The 23,909-nt window shown below is 36.5% G+C and overlaps 1 long non-coding RNA gene across 1 annotated transcript; it reads right to left on the bottom strand.

Moving 5' to 3' along the window:
• Positions 1-753: 753 nt before the first annotated feature.
• LOC118762134 lies at positions 754-19,981 on the bottom strand. Its single transcript, XR_004997911.1, has 3 exons — positions 19,970-19,981; positions 19,589-19,591; positions 754-834 (listed from the first exon to the last, which is right to left on the bottom strand). It is a non-coding gene; the product is annotated as an uncharacterized LOC118762134 (long non-coding RNA).
• Between the last annotated feature and the right edge of the window lie 3,928 nt (positions 19,982-23,909).

Below are 23,909 nucleotides of genomic sequence, written 5' to 3'. Positions count from 1 at the left end.
AGAGGCTATTTTAGTTGTGATATAAGATAAAAAGGAAGTAAAACAGCATGTCTGTAAACCAATGATTATAGTGTATTGGTGAGTCAATCTTTGCCAGTAGCAGAATGACCTTCTTTTGAATGTAATCTAGCAAGTTCGTGTGTGGCAATAGCACACGCCTGGATATACCAGCAACTAAGCTAAGTTCTCTATTTACCATTTATATGGCTAATTCATCATCCTTTAAGTGCCAACAGGTTAGTAATGAGGTATTTTGACATGTTCAAAATGGTTTGTCAGATTTCTGGCACTTCCAAAATTCATCAAAGTTATTCTTGAATTTTTTTTGTTTTCTTTGAATTGTGCAAAATAATTAATTTAGTAGACTGCCTTTAACTCTCTGACCCCTCTTGTCACTCAATTCTGAACTAAAATTCTAAAAAGTAAAAAACTTGCTGATATTCAAGTTTGATAAATCTTATCTGGACTAAACCAAACTGGAATCTTGGAGCTGGTTATTTTACTGCTTACTTCAATTCTTTTCATGTTGTTATTTTTGCTTTGAAATTTTAGTTTTATCTGTGTGCACTCCAGATTGCTAATCATTTTGTCATGAAGTAGGGGTGGTACCTGCATTTTGTTTTCAAGGACCCTGGAACCATGAGCAAAATGTTATGGCTTGAGTAAGATGTTTTGTGTAAGTGTGTTTTGTATGTGAGTATGCGTCTGAATAAGCATACGTAGATATATGTATGTAAGTAAATATCAGAAAACATACATACCATAAATCCCCGAGTATTATCCGTATTTTTTTCCCAAAATTTAAAGGTCAAAATCCCTAGTGCATACTATTTGCTGTCCGGCAATGTTTATTCAGATGCATTTTGTGATGTCGGGCGTGAAAATACCTTAAGCAATAAAAGAATCATCCAAAACTTGCAATAAGCAACATTTATTAAATGTTATTACTGTTATATCTTTATTTTCTGCAAACAAAATGCACAAAAAGCTACACGTTTGCATTATGTTATATGTACAATGATAATAAAGGACGTTACCGTATACATTTTTACAAACCAAGGACATTATATGGACCTCATTGACTCAAGTTAGAGGAGGGTGTGTATTATTCACAAGGTTTAGGTTTTTCAGAGGTACAATCCCCTAAAAATCCCCAGCATATTATACTCAAGGGCAGACTATACTCAAGGATTTACGGTACATATGCAATAATGACAGATGAAATCAACTTAATCTATCATTAAATTATATACAGAATAACTGTAAACATCATACATGAATACATAATTATGTGTTGTTATAGAGGCCAGCTATCCAGTGAAAATGTATCATTGAGAAAGAAACCATGCATAGAGAATGGCATTGAACAATAGCATTTCTACCCAAATTGTATTTACATTTGTAGCAATAATCATTAACACATTTGGTTGTTTTGATAATTGTCTAGATAATAACTTTGACAAACTGGGATTTTCAGGCAAAGAAAGAGACTATCTAGCATGTCTTCTTCATATTAAGTAAGCAGAACAGTGAAAATATGCAAGCTTTTCTGAAAGTTAACACATAAATCATTATGGATAATAATCCTGTCTACTCTAGGCACAAGGCCTGAAATTTTAGGAGAGGGAGCCAGTCGATTACATTGACCCCAGTGCTTGACTTGTACTTATTTCATTCGTTTCAAAAGGATAAAAGGTATTATGGATAATAACGACAATTATGAAGACCATAATAATGACAACAAAGTTGATGATGAAGACGACAATGATGATAAAAAGATAAAAAGCCATGATAACAATGAAAATGATGTGGAGAGGGAAGAAGAGGAGAACGATTTCAAAGATGCTGAGGATAGTGACAATGTTCATAATAACCATAATTGTGATCATTATAACAATGATATTGATGATGGTAATAATGATAATGATGGTGATGATGACAATGAAGTGAGGGACAATAACAAATATTGAACACTTCAGTAGCCTTTTCATACCAGCCTATAATGACTTTTGATGTAAGGGTGTGAATTTATATCCTATTTTGCCCCAGCACCATCACCCAAATTCCTCACTCTACTCCCTTGGCTAATAAGGGAGCTTCTACATGGTTACATGAAAGCACATGGCTCAGTGCTTAAAGTGTCAGGCTCACAATCATGAGGTAGTGAGTTTGATTCCTGGACTGGGCTGTGTGCTGTGTTTTTGAGCAAGACACTTTTTTTCGTGTTGCTCCAGTTCATTCAGCTGTAGAAATGAGTTGCGATGTCACTGGTGCCAAGCTGTAATGGCCTTTGTTTTTCCTTGGGTAACATCAGTGGTCTAGAGAGGGGTGGCTGGTATGTATGGGCGACTGCTGGTCTTCTATAAACCACCTTGCCCAGACTTGTGCCTCGGAGGGTAACCTTCTATGTGCAATCCCATGTCATTTGTGACTGAAGGGGATCTTTACCTTTACCCTTTACATGGTTACATATTCCACTAGAAATAGCATCCCAATCTCCTTCAAATTAAACTCTACTTTCTTGAAAAGAAAAGGACCCAAGCAATGATATAGTCCTATGTACACTATACTCATTTACTCATTTACTTGTTTCAGTCATTTGACTGCGGCCATGCTGGAGCACCGCCTTTAGTCGAGCAAGTCGACCCCGGGACTTATTCTTTGTAAGCCCAGTACTTATTCTATCGGTCTTTTTTGCTGAACCACTAAGTGACGGGGACGTAAACACACCAGCATCGGTTGTCTCAAAAAAATAAAGGAAAGAGGCAGATGGAGTATTTTTGATCAAATTCTTACTTAAGGATGACCTGAAACCAATCAACAACAACAGCAACAATTAGTTACTTTGATCTAATTAACATTAGTTGACTAAAGCATCAAATAATGTTAGATAGAAATTATCTAGGTTGTCTTCATTTCACATTTCTGATCACTTAAAGAAAATGGGGACATTTGAAAGGTCAACTTTTATAACAGACTTTTATGTTGTAGCTACTACTGTTATTATTATTATTCCTTTAATGTCCTGAGTTAATCTGGAATTTATTGATTTCTTATGTAAACACATCCTCAGCTTCCATGACAGACGCAAACATGGCTATATGGGTAAGAAGCTCTCTTTGCAATTATGTGGTTTCAGGTTCAGTCCCATTGCACAGCATCTTGCGCAAGTATCCTCTACTATAGTCCTGCACTGACCAATGCATTGTGAGTAAATTTGGTAGATGGAAACTATGTGGAAGCCTGTTGCATATCTACGTGTGTGTGTGTGTACATATGTGTGTGTACATGTGTGTGTGCATGTGTCTGTGTACATGTGTGTGTGTACATGTGTGCATGTGTGTGTGTGTGTGTGTGTGTGTGTATGTGTGTGTGTATGTGTTTGTTCCACACTACTGCTTGACAACCAGTGTTGGTTTGTCTACATCCTCATATCTTAGCAGCTTGACAAAAGACACTGCTAGAATAAGAACCAGACTTAAAAAATAAGCACTAGCATCGATTTGCTCAACTTAGACCCTTTTAGGTAATGCCCCAGCATGGCCACAATCAATGAGTGAAAGATGCAAAAGAAGATGCTTAATGTCTCTCTTGAGTACCAGAGAATATATCAGCTCTGAGCAATTCTTAGTTCTCTACAAGACACTAGAGTCAACTGAACATTTTATTACTACAGGACTATACTACTCAAGTTTATAAATGACAAGATGTTTAAAGTTGCTGTAAAACTCAGAATATGTCTAAAAGACCAATACATCTGACATTAAATGTTTGCAACCTGTCAGATACGGCTCAATGATTTATCAATTGCTCTGTTGCTATAGTACTATACTGACTTCAATTTTTGTCTGACTTTCTGGATAAATAAGGTTGATCTAATACACTATATTCACCTTAAATATGCATTACATCATCGTCATCATCATTGTTTAACGTTCATTTTCCATGCTAGCATGGGTTGGACGGTTCGACCAGGGTCTGGGAAGCCAGAAGGCTGCACCAGGCTCCAGTCTGATCTGGCAGTATTTCTACAGCTGGATGCCTTTCCTAACGTCAACCACTCTGTGAGTGTAGTGGGTTTTATGTGCCACCAGCACAGGGGCCAGAGGAGACTGGCAAAGAGCCATGATTGGTTGGTGCTTTTACGTGTCACCAGCATGGGTATCTTAATTACAATTTCCATAACAAAAATTACAATAACAATGAATGACAGTAAATGAGCAGACTTGCTTTATTTTGTTAGATACTACTGACAACAGTCAGATAGAACACCTAAATGGAACACTAAGGAGCTTAATATTGCTTGTCCTTTCTGCAAGAAATATGCCAGAAAAAAGACAATGGAGTGAAATTTTTGGCAAGTTGTTCGATGTGATTAGATCCCTTCATTGCACTATAACTAACCAGATGCCTTATCAAAGATCAATAGGACAGTTTTTATCTGGTTGTCTCAACTCGAAGAAATTTTACCTTGACGATTTAATTCTAACAATAGATATGAGCTAGAGGTCAATTATGTTAAAATGATTGATGTTAGTCATCCTTATACTCATATTAAATACGTAGTTGAACTGACACAGATTCAACTGAAGATATAACTCTATCGGGAAGATCAAACTCAACAGGATATATATCAAACTCTCATTCCACAGAAATGCTTTCCTTTGCTGATAGTTGTGATGCTTGTACTAGATTTTTCAACAGGTTGCTGTTGAAAAATCTGGTGTAATCAAGTGCTGGGTCAACTGATGAATGTTCAGTCAATGATTGCTGCTATGTCATAGATAAGTCAGGCCCAAAATCAGTGCGAGCAGGTGTTGTCAAGAGTTGGTCAAACCAGTGAAAAGAAAATCATGACTTCATGACTCGAATTTCTTTGGAAGGACTTGATAAACACCAGATAGACTAAGTCTTTAAAGTACCATTAAATGCTTTGAAATCATTGTTGCTACTTCCTGTCAAGATGCATTATAGTATATTCTATCAGGTTGGTTACCAACTGCAATGAAATTGGATATAGTTACACTCGTGTTTTAAAAACTGGAATGTTTTAAAAGGAAAAGAAAAAGACAATTTGATTCTTGCAACTGTTCAATGTCACAACAGATTGTGTGACAAGAATGAATATATATCTTGAACAATTTAGATGTTTAAGTAGCAAATGTTGAATATAAGAGAATTTAAGAACATAAAAGTATTTAAGTTTAGTGCTTTCGGTTTAATCCTTACATTCCCCACACAATATTTTGAGTTTAAGCCATTGTCTTCCAGAATTAATCATCTAAGTGCTTCTAACATGGTATGCAGAAAAATATCAGCCTTTGCATAGTATAAATAGTGGAACCCTATCATGTAGTTGACTTCAGTAACAGTTCATTACTTCAATAACAGTTCACTTCTTTCCACTAGTCTTTCAAAAAGGCCGTTGGTTCCATAAAATAATTATAGTTTAATAAAGAGTTTTTTTCTCATTTTTTAATTTTTAACTTGGGTCTCACTTTACAAACTTATGCTATAGGATCTGCAACTAGTTAAATTCATCGCTGTAGAGCCTCCTTGAGGTTGACTGGGATTGGCAAAGTTTTACTAGACAAAGAAAAGTAATTTAAAAACAAAGACTTGATAAATAACAAACATATTTACTTATGGAATATAAAAATGTTAATAAATTTGATAAATGCAAGTATATAATCAACAAATATTCATATTCAAATAGGAATATGTAACATGGATTGGAATTCACATTTTGCCACATATGAATTTAAGACCACAATACAATCCTGGTTTGATCTTGTGGGCAACTGACATCTTGTCCAATAGTTATTTAGCCTGTTTAGAACTTTCCATGAACAAAGCCTATAAATATAGTCATGAAAGGTGCCAATTTAGCAAAATACTGTCCAAGTTGTTATGATGTTCCCCACCCATACCAGTTTTAGAGTGTTTGGGGTTGAGCTCGGAATTGCACCTTCTCTATAGTTGTTTTAATGGCTGCATGTTCAGTCAAGGATATTGAAGAAGCAGACATGACATGGCACCTTCATAAGTTAAAACCAGCCCAAGTGTTAAACTTTAAACAGAGATTTTCAGTTGTGTCACATTATGCTATTTCCATCTTACTACTTTTATATTGGGTCATCCCATAAATAATGTATTTTTATACGTCTTTTATTTTAAGATAAATAAAGTTCTTTTTTAATCTAAAATATACTCTCTTTCATTTTCTACAATGCCCTTCCATCTATCTGGCCTTTCTTCCTAAATTCACTTGTCCGTGGTAAAAAGTACTCCTCCAGTACTGTTCTGACCTTGTCTACAGATTTCTTATTTTTTTCCAGCCAAATGATTTTGAAGACTGCAGAATAAATAATAATCAGATGTGACAATGTCTGGCGAATATGGTGGGTGGGGCATCATTTTCCATTCAAACTGTTTCAGCTTTTGGAATGTCATCCTCACTGTATGTGGTCTAGCATTATCCTGATGGAAGAACACCTTTTGTCTTGAAACCAAAGATGGTCATTTTTCTTCTAGTGCTGACTTAAGCTGCTCAAGCTACTCACAGTAGATCTCCTTTGTTATCATTTGGTTTGGGTTTAAAAGTTCAAAGTGGACTAAACCTTTTATATCCCACCAAACATATAACAACACCTTACATGGGTGAAGACCTTCTTTAGCCTGGAGTGCCAGTGTTTCTTCTTTTCTTATCCAGTGTTTGGTGCTTGACATTTTGATAGAGAACCCATATCTTATCACCAGTCCCTAATTGGTCCAAAAGAGGCTTATTCATGAAACATGACAGCAAAGAAGAGCATGCATTCATTTTGTATGTGATTAGACTTGGAAAGTTTGTGAGGGACCCAATGACCCAACTTGCTGACTTTTCCTATGGCATGAAGGTGTTGATGAATGGTTGAATGACCAAATCCAAGCTTCTCTGCTCATTCCTCAACAGTTACAATGGGATTTTGTTCTACCAGGACATCCTCGTCAAGCTCTACAGATCTTTTAAGCTTCTAGATCTGTAGGCTTCTAGGCTTCTACAGATCTTCTGGTCTTCTACAGATCTTCTAGGCTTCTACAGATCTTCTGGTTTTCTAGGCTGTAGTTTCTGGCTTGGAATTTCTGGAACCACCTTTGACACTGGCTTACGCTAATTGTCTGATCCCCACACACTGCATTAATATTCCTCACACTTTCCGTTGCGTTGTTGCCTTTATTGAGCACATAAAGCAAAATATGCCTAATATGCTCATTTATCACTTCCATTATAGCTTTGAAAAAATAACTGTTAAAATCGAACTGCACTCTTCAAAACTTGCACTAAGAATAAGTCCAAGGTAAAATTACAACCAACTTTTATAGCAGGTAGTTTATCCAATTCCCCTCCGATTTTTAATTCATGCAATTGAAAAACCGCATTATTTATGGGATGACCCAGTGTATATTGTAATGCATGAACATCTTTTCATACTAATGCAGCACAACAAATTATGTTCAAATGCTTGTGTGGGTTTGTGAAACTGCTACACAAATTTTTCTGTAAACTGTTCAATAACACAGTCCAGCAACATTGGCATACAAACACCCCGAGCAGTCATTAATGACTTTCAACATGGAAACGGTAGTCAACACAAGGAAGAACAGATTGATAGAAAAGTTAAGATGGTAGCTTGGTTTTATATGGGAACATCATGCAGCTTAAGCAAATATACGATTACCCATTAACCCACAAAGTTACAAATATATTAATACATTAATTAGTAAACTAGAAAACACAAGATAAAATCAACTCTGGAACAATATAGCAAAAACTTATATAAAATCATATATATTATGATTCTGTTCTTACTTGTACACTGTCTGGTTTACATATCCATCAAGAATTATTCCTTAACTTAACTTAACTATTCCATATTTAAAAAAAAATATTTTTTGATATGTATTTATTTCCCCTAACATGGCTTTCAAATTTCTTTCTTAATATCTTATTTCCATTTAGAACATTTGTATCAGCCATGTAACATGCAAAGTATATGATAATTTTGATAAGAAAGTATATCACTGATGTAAAGCTAAACTTGGCATGCCCCACACCATCATAAATAACTCAATAATGTAAATTTTTTTCAAATGAAAATTATCAAAGAAAAAGATTACAATTATGTCTAAGAAATAGTTTTTTAGTAAAAAATTTTTCTTTTTTATTCAGAAAGAAAAGAAATTCATAACTTTTAACTTTTCAAATAACTTAGTCATAATAGTAGCACGCAATAATGGTACCAGATAAAGGAAATGAGTAAGTCTAAAGATATCTCTAGACTACTCCAAGTCTGTATTGTTTTTGTCAAGTTCATTAATGCCTATTCAACTTATCATAAGCAAGGAAATGCCTTCCAATTTCATTTTGGTAATGAATAATATCGAAATTTATGCTGAGCAATCATTATAGGTAAGTAATAGAATGATTAAAAAGGTATTGACTCCTTTTATTTCTGAATCAAAATATAAAAACTAAGAAAATTAGTTTTAAAAATTTTCAGCACAATCATAATCTACAGCTTCAAAAATCTTTTCAAAATTTCTGAAAAAGGTTACAAAGAAATAAGGTCAGGAGCAGCTTTTAATAAATTGTAGCTATAACCCAAATTTTGCCATGCCTACACAATTGTGGCCACCCACACCCCATCCCGAATTTATTTCCTCTAAAGTTTCTGAAAAGCAGATATTGCTAATAAAGTTTTCTCCAAATACATTTCAGATGGCATAGATTATGATTATGATCAGAATTTGTTATGAAAAATGTTTTGGGAGGAGGGCTGGTGGCAAGGGGAGTTTCGGATAATTCACATATCTTAACTTTGTTTCCCCAGAACTCAGAAAAATATGTACATATCTTAATGAGATTTCCTGATTGTATAATTCATAACTATATCATAATTTTATGTGAAAAAAAAAGGAGGTGGGGCAGATATTTTATGCACTTTGACCTTGTTTCCTCACATGCTTTGATACAAATTACAGTTATTGTGGAAAATAAAAATTTTGAGGACCATTCCACCCTTTCCTTTTAGGAATTTAAATGAATACTTTTTTTAAATAAAAAGGAAATTTTAAAAGATGCCAGCATAATTTGAAAAAATAAAAAAATCTGAGGTGAATTTGTTGTTATGGCCATTTGGCAAGCAATGGACCTGGAAAAAATTTTTTTAAACATTCATTTAACATATTCCTGAAGGGAAAGTGTGGAATAGTCCTCAAAAATTTTTTAAATATTTTGTTTTCAACATAATTGTAGTCTACATCATTAAAACATATGAGGAAACAAAGTTGATGCATGTGAATTATCCAAAATTCCCCTCATCCCACCTATGAAAAAGCCTTTTCTTAACAAATTCTGGTATAATTATAATCCACCTCATTTGAAATGTATTTATAGCATATTTCATTAAAAGACATCAATTTTTCAGAAAGTGTTGGAGGTACACTTGTGTAATTACGCCTAAAGTTTTGGTTTTTTGGAAGAATCATTAGCATGCTGGGCAAAATACTTAGTGGCATTTTGTCCGTCTTTACATTCTGAGTTCAAATCCTGCTGAGGTTAGCTTTGTCTTTCATCCTTTCGGGGTTAATGAAATAAGTACCATTTGAGCACTGGGATTGTTGACTAGCCTCTTTCAAAATTTCTGGCCTTGTGCCTCAAATAGAAAGGATTATTTCTGTGTATAAGGCAGCAAGCTGGCAGAATCGTTAGTACACTGGGCAAAATGTTTAGTGATATTTCATCTGCTTTTATGTTCTGTGTTTAAATTCTGCTTAGGTCAAATTTGTCTTTCATCTCATCTCAGGGTTGATGAAATAAATACCAGTTGAATGCTGGGGGTCAATACAATTGACTATCCCCCTCCCTCAAAATTTCAGGCCTTGTGCCTATAGTACAAAGGTTTACTTTTAATACGGCTGCCAGTGCTGCCCCGACTGGCCTCCGTGCTGGTGGCACGTAAAAAGCACCATCTGATCGTGGCCATTGCCAGCTCGCCTGGCCTCCGTGCCGGTGGCAAGTAAAAAGCACCATCCGATCGTAGCCGTTTGCCAGCCTCCTCTGCCGGTGGCACGTAAAAAGCACCGACTACACTCACGAAGTGGTTGGCGTTAGGAAGGGCATCCAGCCGTAGCAACATTGCCAGATCAGACTGGGCCTGGTGCAGCCTTCTGGCTTCCCAGACCCCAGTTGAATGGTCCAACCCACGCCAGCATGGAAAGCGGATGCTAAACGATGAGGATGATGATGATGTGTACATGATAAAATGAATAAAATTGCAAAAAAAAAGATATGCTCAAATTAAGTTTAAAGAGACAGAAATGTTATGTAAGAATGAGAGTATGAAAGTAAAATAGAGAGAGGGAGTGAGAGCAAGAACAATATTTCTTTCATTGACTAAGAGTTCAAATTGAGAAGTGGTAAGATAATGCATAATAGACATTGGAGTTTAACAGAATAACGTCTTTATATAACTACACAACCTTATTCTAAGAACCTCTAGGTAATTTAAAACTTCTCTAATGGACAATGCCTGTTAACTAGCAAGTGGCCCCAGCTGATTGTCTGATGCCAGTTCAACACCAAGCAGTCTATTTTTGCCCTAGGCCAACATTGATCAAGAGTGTTCCACTAATGCTTGTGTAATTTTCTTTTTATTGGCATAGCATACTTAAGACTATATTATGCAATGTACAAGGAGGTGCTGAAAAGTTGCTGGCTTTGGACTAAAGAAAATACAGGAAGATCAGCTAATTATGATTTTATTCAGCATATTCCCCTCTCAGAGTTATACACTTAATGCAGAAGTCCTTCAGTTTTTCTAAGCTCTGCAAAAGAAGTCGGAAGGTTGGGTTTCCAACTGTGCCTTTAGTGATACCAGGAACTTTTCAGCACCCCTCATATCTATTTTCTAAGAGAGTTGGTATATGAGAGAAATTTGGTTGGTATTTGTAGCATAAGTATAGGTTTCATTAATAGGTTTGTTTATTGAGAGTCTTGCAACATGATCACTTGAGTCAAATTTTCTCTATTATCCACACCTGGGATTCATTCCACAAAGGTGTCTGCAACTAAATCACATGTGTAACTTTTCTTAAATAATTTTCTTCTCCATCTTTCTCTCTCTCTCTCTCCTCCCTCTTGCCCCCTCTCTTTTTATGTATGTGTATATGTGTGTGTGCGTACATATATATATATATATCTCAAACAAAATTTTTCTCTAAGCAGTGTTTAGGCATGAGCAAAATTTAGGTTAGTTAAAATGTTTGTGACATATTTCAACTACACCATCATCATCATCACCATCTTCACCATCACCACCACCACTACCACCATCATCATCATCACCATCATCATCATCATCATCATCATTTATTGCCTTTACACAGCTTCTAACACTGGAGATGTACTACAGTGTCAGCTGGTCACTACCAATGACCTAAGGTAACACGTCTTATTTTTCAAGCGCCTTCAAGTGGTTCCAAGCAGTGCTGTTTTCTGTCAGTGCTCCACCCTTATTGCAGCCCCTATTTGTTCCACGTACTTCTCGAGATTTTTGCTCACTGTTCCCAGGGCTATGACAATTATTGGTACTACTGCTACCTTTTTCATCGACCACAACTGCTTAACTTCCCAAGTTAACCTATCATATCTCTGAGGTCACTTGGCCTAGAGGTTAGGATGTTGCACTCATGATCACAAGATCGTGGTTTCAGTTCCTAGACTGGGTGGTGCATTGTGTTCTTGAGAAAAACACTTCATCTCATGTTGCTTTGTAATCACTTTGGCACCTGACACATGGTACACTCTGCACCTGTTCAGGCAACGTTGATTTGATTAAGGGAGTGAGCTAATGTACAGAGCATACATTTGATCACTATAAACAAATCATTTGTGCAGGTCGTTTAGCAAAAGCTGAACACTCATATGGGAGAGTCCATCATTAAGGTGGCAAGTAGGCAGAATTGTTAGCATGCCAGGCAAGATGCATAGCAGCATTTCATCCATCTTTATGTTCTGAGTTCAAATTCTGCTGAGGTTGACTTTTCATCCTTTCAGGGTGGATAGAATAAATATCAGTTGAACACTCAGGTCAATGTAATTGACTAGCCTTCTCCCACCAAATTTCAGGTCTTGTGCATACCACACGAAGGATCATTATTATTATTATTATTGAGTGAGAGAGCAGTGCATGCCATCAAAGTGACACTGGGGTAAAATATACGAAGCCCAGTATACTCATCATGACTACCCGTCTGATAAGGGTACACTAGGCATATGCATCACAACCATATGTGCGCAATATGGTGATCTCATATGAAGATAAACAGCACATGATCTTGCAGGTGGGGCCCAGTTAGAATTTTCTTCTGGTTGAGTAACCCATTCTGCTCAAAAGGTCCCTGAATAAGGGTTGTTTAAGGATGTTGAACGAAACACCCAAGTTTCCAGGGGTGAATTATTCAAACCCCAAAGAATTCCTTTCAACACATGGCTATGATGCTCCCCCACTACTTCTGCTCGTGATCAGAGATGCACATATCGTCAGCCACTAAGGGACATGCTCAGCTGGTTAAGGTCAAACATCTGACAAGCAAATCTGTGGTATTGAGCAGAATATTTGCTGTAGCCCATCTTTTATACCAAGACAAACCAATATACATGATAACACTTCCAATCAGTTAAGATCAGAAGCCATGAGAGCCACTGCCTGGTACAGCATCAGGACATTATTATTATTATCATTATTATTATTATTATTATTATTATTATTATTATTATTATTATTATTATTTCATGCTTTGAGAAATATATCAAGAGTTTTCTTTCTCCAAGGAAATGTTTTGCCAGAATGTCTTAACATTATCTACAGATCATCGTATTGCTACTTTCAGGAATGTGATTATGTCTGTCTATCGTTATAAGCAATTTATCAATGACCAATTATAAATGGGATGACAGACAAATTATTTAATTGTTATCATAATTATAATTCAACAACAAGGTCAGTGTAATTTAGGTTTTTAGTTCACTTCTGTTCGTTATTGTTGTGGTTGTTGTTATTATTATTATTATTATTATTATTATTATTATTATTATGAAGGCAGTGAGTTGGAAAACTTCGTACAGTAGATAAAATGCTTAGTGGTGCTTCTTCTGGCTCTTTGCATATTCAATTCAAATCCCGCCAAAGTCAACTTTATTTTCATCCTGCTTTTGGAGTTGTTAAAATGAAGTACAGTAAAGTACTGGGGTTAATGTAATTGAGTACCCACTCACCCTTAAAATTTCTGGCCTTGTGCCAAAATTTGTAACAATTATCATTATTACTATTATTATTATGGGGATGTATTATAGCCTAGTAGTAGGGTGTTGCACTCATGATCACGAGATCATGGTTTCAATTCCTAGACCAGGTGATGTGTTGTTCTTCAGCAGAACACTTTATTTCACATTGCTCTGTGATGACATCAACATCTGACATGTAGTACACCATGTACCTGTTCAGGTAATGTTAATTTGATGGAGGGAGTGAGAGTTAATGTACAGCACATACATTTGATTACTAGAAATAAATCATTTGAGTGGGCTGTCCAGCAAAAACTGAACACTCATATGTCATCTTCGACAAGAGAGTCCATCATTATTATTATTATTATTATTACCAAGAGAAGATCATTTCAGCAATAAATACCTGAGCTATGCCAGTATTAAGATACTCTGCTTGCTCCCTTTCTTATTTCTTTACTGCCCACAAGGGGCTACACACAGACGGGAAAAACAAGGACAGACAAACAGATTAAGTTGATAACATCGACCCCAGTGTGTAACTGGTACTTAATTTATTGACCTTGAAAGACTGAAAGGCAAAGTCGACCTTGGCGGAATTTGAACTCAGAACGTAAAGACAGACGAAATACTGTTAAGCATTTCGCCTGGTGTGCTAATGTTTCTGCCAGCTTGCCGCCTTGCTTGCTTCCTTTCTGAAATGGACAAATGCCAAGCTACAGAACTTGGACAGAAGAACTCCTTCTAACTGTGAGTCTCTCATCCTTTTCTTCTCATATGTTGGTGCAACAAAAGAATGCACCCAGTATACTTTATTAAAAGAAGGATTGAGGGGACTCTTTAGTCTTTTGAAAGTCAGGACAACCTCTTTAGTGCTGGTGCCATGAAAAGTTGCATCCAGTACATTCTATAAAGTGATTGTCATTAGGAAATTAAGTCTAATTAAGGCATGAGGAATTAAGTCTAAAATGAATCGTATGAATAAGATGTGGATCTCTGATTCATCTTCGAGAGTAGTAACAGCAGATTCAACTCATGCAAGCAGAGAAAGGGGATGTCATATGATGATGATGATGGTGTTGATTAGAACTGAGAGGTGAATGTTGGTTGATGTATGCAGAGAGACATCTGTATTGATATGGACATGATGAGAGAAAATGTTTCTTATTGATGACAAGGAGAAGCCATAGTAGAATTCGACCAAGAATTAGACTATTAAAAGGAAACTTGTGAGAAAGATGTCAGCTTTGAGGGAATATTAAGCCTCAAAATTCATGGAGAGATACTGTATTGGTTTTACATTTAGGCACAAGGCCAGTAATTTCGGAGGAAAGGCTTAAGTCAATTACATTGCTGCCCCCCCCCCACACCGTACTCAACTGGTACTTATTTCATTGACTCTGGAGAGATACCATACTGAAAGCTACACCCAACTGAAGTTAATGTTGGAAACTGATATCAAAATGATGATGAAGATGGTGATGATGATGATGATTAAGATTATGATGATGATAATGATAACACCAATTATGACACCAACACCACCACTAGCAACAACTATGCAATAACAAGAATAGTGATGACAATACATATTTTGATGGATGGTGGTGAATTAGCAGAATTGGAAGAACGTCATACAAAATGTTTTGCAATGTTTAGCTGTGTACTTTTATATTTGGAGATCAAATCCCAACATGGTCAGCTTGGTTTTTCAACTTTCAGGATGTAATTAAATAAGTGCCAGTAATATCCTGGATTGATCTTAACTAATTATATGCATCAACAAAATTTGAGTATTTGGCCTATGTCGATAATCAATAATGTCTTAATGTATCTCAGGAGCTAAAATAGTAGTTTCAAATTTTGGCACAAGTTCAGCAATTTTTGGCAGTGCAGGGTGGGGTCAGTCAATTGCGTTGACTCCAGTACTTGACTGGTACTTTATTTTACCAGCCCTGAAAGGATCAAAGGTAAAGTTGATTTCAGTGGGATTTGAACTCAGAATGTAAGGATCCAGAAGAAATGCCATTAAGAATGTTTATTCCCATGGATGATACTTTGTTCTTCCTTATTGAACCATGCCAGCTCATAAGGGCCAGTTTCTCAGTTTCCATGGCATATAAGTTCCCTTCATGGACTGGATGCCGGTCCATTGCAGGATTACTCATTTTTGCCAGCAGAGTGGGCTGGAGCAACATGAAATGAAGTGTTTTGCTCAAGAACACAATGCACTACTTGATCCAGGAATTGAAACCACAATCTTACAATTATGAGTCCAACACCCTAATGACTAAGCCACATGCCTCCACAAATGTGATATAGTTAGAACAAACTATACTGTGGTAGATACCATGAGCGAAACTCTCATATTGGCTTTATGGTGCAAAATGCTCTCTTTTTTCATATTGCTAACAGAGAGAAAAAGCTTGCCAAGATCACCAGAACAAGTGATTTCAACCTTGGCCTTATCAATGATGGACACTTGACTGGCTAAAGTTGACATTAATACTGTCTCTGTCACTAATACATACATACATACATACATATATCACCGTGATCACCGTGACAAACCAGGCTATCAGATGTTGCTACACATCGCTGGTCACAATGTGCTTTGCACTGTTTTAGCCTTCAAATGATGCCACCCCACTGGCTAAGCAAGCAGGCCAATATATATTAAGCATTTTGTCTCACATACAAAGGATTCTGCCAGTGCTTAAAGTGAGGTAATTGCACTTTTGGATGAGATGTTAGTCTACCATAGTTAAGAAGTCTTAGAAATGTCTGGTAAGGTGGCGAGCTGGCAGAAACATTAGCACGCTAGGTGAAATTCTTAGCGGTATTTCATCTGCCATTATGTTCTGAGTTCAAATTCTGCCGGGGTCGACTTTACCTTTCATCCTTTCGAGGTCGATAAATTAAGTACCAGTTATGCACTGGGGTTGATGTAATCGGCTTAATCCCTTTGTCTGTCCTTGTTTGTCCCTTCTATGTTTAGCCCCTTGTGGGCAATAAAGAAATAAGAAATGTCTGGTATCTATTCCCTACACAACTAAGTAAACAGACACATGCATAATATATTAAGTACTCTGCCCAGAGACACAACAAAATGTCAGTAACAACAGTTGTGAACTTATCACCTATGAGCCAGTAGTCAAATACATTATGCACATAACCACTTTGCTTCTATATACACACTAACAGCTTTACATACAAACACATGCCACATAATTATACATAAACAGTCTATTTATCTCATACAGTAATACACACACACCCACATACAAACTAACAAATGAATACAAACATCGGTATTTATTTATCAATGAGTTTAGCTTCCTCTCAAAATCTTGTGTGATTTTTTTCTTTTTGAACAATCTCTTCTTTAACATTTGGTAATTTTATGCCTTATTTTCCATAGAATGAATGGAATGACTCATCAACAGACTATTTTTCACGTGATGTCATGGCGAGACTGGTGTTTTATCACTGACTGACCACTGTTGTTTTGAATCACTAAGTCTTGAATGGGACTGATTTTCTAATCCATATTAACATAAGCTATCCTTCATTCTCTCTCTCTCTCTCTCTCTCTCTCACTCTTTTCTCTCTCTCTCTCACTCTTTTCTCTCTCTCTCTCACTCTTTTCTCTCTCCCTTTCTCTCTCTCTCTCTCACTTTTCTCTCTCCCTTTCTCTCTCTCTCTCTCACTCTTTTCTCTCTCCCTTTCTCTCTCTCTCTCTCACTCTTTTCTCTCTCTCTCTCTCCTCTCTCTCTCTCTCTCACTCTTTTCTCTCTCTCTCTTTCTCTCTCTCTCACTCTTTTCTCTCTCTCTCTTTCTCTCTCTCTATCTCACTCTTTCTGTATGTGTGTTTTTAGCCATTTATTTCAAATTTTGCTCTCATATGCATCCCTCTCCCTCTCCATACCTATTTCTCTCTCTCTCTCTCTCTCTCTCTCTATCACTGTCTGCCTTTCTTTTTCTCAGTCTACTTTTGCCTGTCTATCCCTCTCAATTTATCACTTTCCAAATCTATCTCTCAACAGGTTTTTCTATTTTTCTTTCTCTCTTTTTCTATATTTATTTGTCTGCTTATCCAGTTCTCACTGCTTTCCATCGATCCATCTGTCCACCTATCCATTCATCCATATGTCTGCCTGCATGGATATATATTCTTTTACTCTTATTGGATTTAGTCATTGGACTGCAACTTTGCTTGAGGCTGCCTGCAAGGGATTTAGTCAATTAGGCTAACCCCAGTTATTTGTCTAGTTTTTATTTATTGATCTTTATCAAATAGTTAAATTCGTTAAATACACAGAGGGAATGTAAATTGATGAACTATATACCACAAGGTATTTTTGTTTGACACACCCATTTTTAGTTATTTCCACATAATAGTTATTCCCATAGCAATCTATATATACATATTTATACACCTATATCTCAATGAAATTAACAAGTTCTGTTTTATTAATTCATTATTAAAAAAAGATCATTATCAGAGGTTGCTAAAACATTATTTTATGCTTATCTATATTATTTTTTCAATTATTGAAGGAAATATACAGATATTCAAAATGACCCTACAGCAATCAATAAATCTTTATACCAATCAAGAAAGATTAAGCTTCATTATGACAAGGTTTCATTCAAAGGTGGCATAAAATAAGGTATTTGTGAGTGTGTGTGTATGTGTGTGTTTGTGTGTGTGTGTGTGTGCATACATACATACATTATATATATATATATATTGGGTCATCTCATAAATGATGCATTTTTTTTTCAATTGCGTGAACTAAAAGTTGGAGGGGGATGGGATAAACTAACTGCATCAACTTGCTATAAAAGCCGGTAGTAATTTTACCTTGTCCTTATTCTCAGAGCAAGTTTTGAAGAGAGCAGTTCGATTTTAACAGATATTTTTTCAAAGCTATAATGAAAGTGACAAAGGAGCATATTCAGCATATTTTGCTTTATGAGTTCAATAAAGGCAACAATGCAACAGAAAATGTGAGGAATATCAATGAAGTATATAGGAATTGGACAATAAGTGTAAGCCAGTGTCACAGTGGTTCCAGAAATTCCAAGCCAGAAACTACAACCAAGAAGACCAGCCTCATCCTGAAAATCTGTAGAGCTCAATGAGGATGTCCTGCAAACCTTGGTGGAACAAAATCCCATCGTAACTTGAGGAACTAGCAGAGAAGCTTGGATTTGGTCATTCAACCATTCATTGACACTTGTGTGCCATCAGAAATGTCAGCAAATTGGGTCAATGGGTTCTACACAAACTTTCTCAGTCTAATCATGTACAAAGGGTGAATGTGTGCTCTTCTTTGCTGTCATGTCTAATGAATGAACCTTTTTTGAACTGAATAGTGACTGGTGTCGGGAAATGGGTTCTCTATAAAAATGTCATGTGCTGAAGACAGTTGGTAGGGAAAGGAGAAACACCAGCACTCCAGGCTAAAGAAGGTCTTCACCCACATAAGACGTTGTTATCTGTTTGGTGGGATGTGAAAGGTTTAGTCCACTTTGAACGTTTTTTGTGTTTGTTTGTTTGTTTTTTGTCTTTTTTGCTGTACACATTTGCTGGCTTTCTTACAAAGGAGTCTAATGCTAGACTTTTTTGGGGGCAACCAGATCAAACCATCTCAAGTGTAACTGCCCAAAATAGTTGTGACTTCTGGGACTTGCCGAGAATGACCCGTCTTTTTTTTTGCCTGTCCTTCTAATTGGTGTTTCTCTTGTTGGCCTTTGTATCATCTATGTGTCTGAACATTTTAATGCCCTCTATTGCATTTTTGTTCCATTTATATTTATATATATATATATCATCATCATCATCATCATCGTTTAACATCCGCTTTCCATGCTAGCATGGGTTGGACGATTTTGACTGAGGGCTGGCAAACCAGATGGCTGCACCAGGCTCCAATCTTGATTTGGCAGAGTTTCTACAGCTGGATGCCTTTCCTAATGCCAACCACTTCGAGAGTGTAGTGGGTGCTTTTTACGTGCCACCAGCACAAGGGCCAGTCAGGCGGTGTTGGCAACGACCTTGCTCGAATCTTTTTACACATGCCACCAGCACAGGTGCCAGTAAGGCGACGTTGGTAACGATATATATATATATATATATATATATATATATATATATAATATATATATATATATATATATATATGTTTCACACCTTTTCCTTGTCAATTAATTGCCAGACAGTGTTTATGCTTTTTATACTGTTAACACCACTGACTTGACTGGTACTACCCTGGTGTCAAAACCATTATGATATCCACTTGGCTTGATATGCTTGTTGTCTGTGAATCTTTTATATCCTGTGATCTTATTCTAAATTATCCTTCATTCTTGTTGAAGTGAACTTGTTAAAGATTCTTTGTTCCTTGGTTTATGGTAGTTTTGTTGCCATTTTATTTCATACATTGATACTGTACTCCTTCAATGTGGTTCTGATTCTTGCCAGAGCAATATTTATAAGGGTTTCTAGTTTATGACAGTTTTGTTGAATATATATGCATCAATGTACAAGGGGAATTACAAGTTTGGAGCATTGGATGGAATGCTTTGCAGTTTTTGTTCTGAGGTGACCTATATCTTTCAGCCTCTCAAGACGGATAAAAATGAACTAATCCAGAGTGAGGAATTAAGGAGGTTGTCATAGCTCCTCTTTTGGAAACAGGTAAGGGTTGGTGAAAGGAGGAGCATCTGTCTCAGCAAATTCTGTCTGATCCATGCAAGCATGGAAAGGTGGATGTTAAAAAGATGGTGACGATGACAATGATGATAATACATATGATCAACTTCCATTCAGTTTCCATCTACAAATTGCATTCATACAGTGTTAGTCAACACTAGGCTATGGTAGATAACACCTGCCCAAAGAATCAAACTTGGAACCTCATAGTTGTGAAATTAACTTCTTGACCACATGGCTATGCTACCCACTGTTGACCACCCCACAGAAACACATAAGTACAAATAGCTACATCCATTCATCAACAGTATTTTCCTTAGAGCTCAAATACTCCTTTTCCATCTTATTCTAACTGCACGATACTAGATACTCTGAAATCATTAGGCATTTAATGATTCAATGAACCTTCTGACCCAGCCTGAAATTAGATCAAACATTTGGCTTTCCAGTTCAGATTTGCTTTATTATCAATTTTGTACATCACTACCATCACCCCACTTCATCTAATATATCCAAGCACTGAAAAATTGGGGTTTTATTGTTGTTTTTGTTATTTGTAATCAAATAATTGATTGTTTACTTTAATATCGCAAAAACTACTAAAGCTAAAAATTCCAAATTTGTTGTCTATGATTATTGATTTAAAATATATCTTTTGTTTTTTGGAATTTCTTTGTTTTTTGAAATTGCATTTTATTAGCAGTTTATTTTATATTAATAGTGCATCCTACCTCTCATTCAATATGCTAAGCAAAGGAAATGAAATCTGCTACATAAAAATGCAAAACAAAGAAAGGCAATTTAGATACTTTGATGTATAGTTGTTTGGCATGGTAGAAATAGCAGTCAAATCTTCTTGAAATCACATCACAAATACTACTGTCTTAAAAGACTAAGGAAGCATTGGATAATGAGGTCCTAGAAACACTGTGTTGGGATGAAAACAGTTGCTGAGAATCAAATTTTATTTGTCTAAAACATTCAGTTTCCATAATCGAACATCAAGTGTAAACGTGTCCATTTTTGCTTTATTGCAAATGACTGACTGGCTGTCAGCCTTCAAACAAAATATACCATAATGAACCCAGACAGGAAGTAATAATGATTTATTACATTCATCAGCGTTTCCCAGATTATTTGTCGAGGAAATTCAACTGGTGGAGCCATGATTTCCAGGATGTAAAAAAAAAAAAAACAGTCACAGCTAAAATACTTGTTTGATCAGGGCTGACCAGGGGCTAAACTACATTTTCCAACCCATGCCAGTAAGGAACATGGATGCATAATAATTATGATAATAATAATCCTAAAGTGGTGAGCTGGCAGAAATGTTAGCATGTTGCGCGAAATGCTTAACGGTATTTTGTCTGTCTTTCGTTCTGAGTTCAAATGCTGTCAAAGTCAACTTGCCTTTCATCCTTTCGGAGTCGATAAATTAAGTACCAGTTGCATACTGGAGTCGATCTAATCGACTCCCTCTCCCCTCCTCAAAAATTTCGTGTCTTGTGCCTAAATTAGAAAAGAATAATAATAATCCTTTCTATTAAAGGTATAAGGCCTGAAATTTGTGGGGAGAGAGCTAGTCAATTACATTCACTCCAGTGCTTCACTGGTACTTAAATTATTAGCCCCAAAAGGATAAAAGACAAAATTGATCTTGGTGGAATTTGAACTCAGAATGTAAAAACAGACAAAATACCGCTAAGCATTTTGCCCAGCATGCTAACGATTCCGCCAGTTCACTGCCTTAATAATGATAATGATGATGATGACGACGACAATGACAAGGAAGTGTAGCACTATTTACTTATCTAGTATGATTTGGTAGGATTCTACAAAAGATTAATTTGAGGAACAGAGCATTATTATAAAAAGGTCAAAGTATACAGGATAATAATGTAATGCTTTCATATCTGGGATGGCACACCTTGCTCTTTCAATAATGTACCACTCGACTGTGTTCAAAAGAAAAACATCTTCCATTTAAAATCAGTAATCATTCCTCATTAAATCTTCATTCTCTGATCTATCTTTGCACTGTGCTGTCTTTCTGTTTTACACTGTTTTTAAATAGACATTAGACATTACAAAATGTCTTTCTTGAGTCATTTGACCTGCAAGAAGTAGCAACCAAATTTCCCTCAGATCACACTGTATTGTCTTAGAAAAGAAAAAGAGAAATACTAAAGACACACTGGACAATGTAATCCTAGATATAGTAAAAGAAGAGGATGGTCATGGTTGGACTGCTTTGATAGCAGATCTGCTTATTCAGTTTTTAATTCTAAGGAGTTATATCCTATGCAGCTCTATTTATATACTCATGCATGTGTGTGTGTGTGCATGCACAAATGCATGCATATGTGTGATGTGTGTGCGTTTGTGTGCCTGTGCATGCATGTGTGTGTCTATGTATGTGTGTATGTGCATGCATGTGCTGGGAGACTTGTTTTGTTCCAGATCAGCTCTGAATGAGCAGACCTATGACTCAAAGTATTACCTTCTATGACCGTTCAATTGTTTTGAATAACAAGAACGACATGTCTAATCTGTCTGTAGCTAACTACTTTGTGTCAGTGAAGTTGTGTACTCCAAGAAATGTGCGAATTAAAACAGAGAAAGTAAGAGCATTGAGAGAACGTTGACAGGGCAAGACAGTGCAAATACATACTTTGTATCTGGTTGTGCATTCACCCATCACTGCTGCTGTGTTGCCTCTCTGCCGGATTTTCTCTGTTGGGTCCATGGCTATCTCTCTAGTTTCTATTGGCTCACTGTCTCCTAATTCCTCTGATATATATTTCTTCATTGCCCACAAGGGGCTAAACATAGAGGGGACAAACAAGGACAGACAAAGGGATTAAGTCGATTACATCGACCCCAGTGCGAAACTGGTACTTTATTTATCGGCCATGAAAGGATGGGAGGCAAACTCGGCAGAATTTGAACTCAGAACGTAGCGACAGACGAAATATCGCTAAGCATTTCGCCCGGGGCGCTAACATGTCTGCCAGCTCGCCACCAATTCCTCTGATATAAGGAGCTGTATGACACAGAACTGGGTGGTGCCAAAATCAGATCCCAGACCACATTCATAATCTCTGGTGATAGTGATCCGGCCGCATGTATTAGATGAGCCACATCACTAACAATCTGGTTCGAAGAAAACTGGGCCTCAATGTGATAAAACCACAATACGGGATCATGCATCCAGAATGGTGGAACCTTCAATGCAATCACTGCCTGGAATGCCATGTCGACCAAGGATGAGTTTTTCAATGTGTTGTGTTCCAGTAGATACATAAGTAGTGTGATGACTGATCAATTGAAGCTGCAATTCTCCAGTTCAGGTGTAATGATGCTTGAAGTGAAGGCTGTTCTTTTTTGTTGGAGTCACCAAATATAGCAGCCTATTTGTTCATATTTTAAATCAAGCTTCAATTATCAAACAAGTGAATACCACTATGGCCAAATAAATGATGTAAACCACATTCCTTTCCTCTTCATTGTTTTTCATTGATATCAGTCCAACATGCCTAACATCATTTGCTACTTCTCACAACTACTCAGCTACCTCAGTATCACATTCTGCTACATGTCCTTTATCAAAGATGGCAAATGTTATATGAGCAAATTTAACTGCTATTTTTGGCAGATCAAAAGACCACATAAAAACTCCCTTGGACTGTTGAAAAATGGTGGTAAGCTCCAAATCTGGGCATTTCACTTTCATTTGTACCTCTGATTTCAGATAGAAAAAAATATTTATATGAAGTCGTCAATAGTCTTGTCTTGGAGAAATTTAATGAGACTCACAGGATGCATTCCAGAAATTTTGAAGCTTTTTTCAAGGAGAGG

Source organism: Octopus sinensis, linkage group LG2 (assembly GCF_006345805.1).
Source record: "Octopus sinensis linkage group LG2, ASM634580v1, whole genome shotgun sequence".
Taxonomy (NCBI): domain Eukaryota; kingdom Metazoa; phylum Mollusca; class Cephalopoda; order Octopoda; family Octopodidae; genus Octopus; species Octopus sinensis.
Note: the sequence above shows the minus strand (reverse complement) of the source record. Positions and strands in the feature narration are given on the sequence as shown.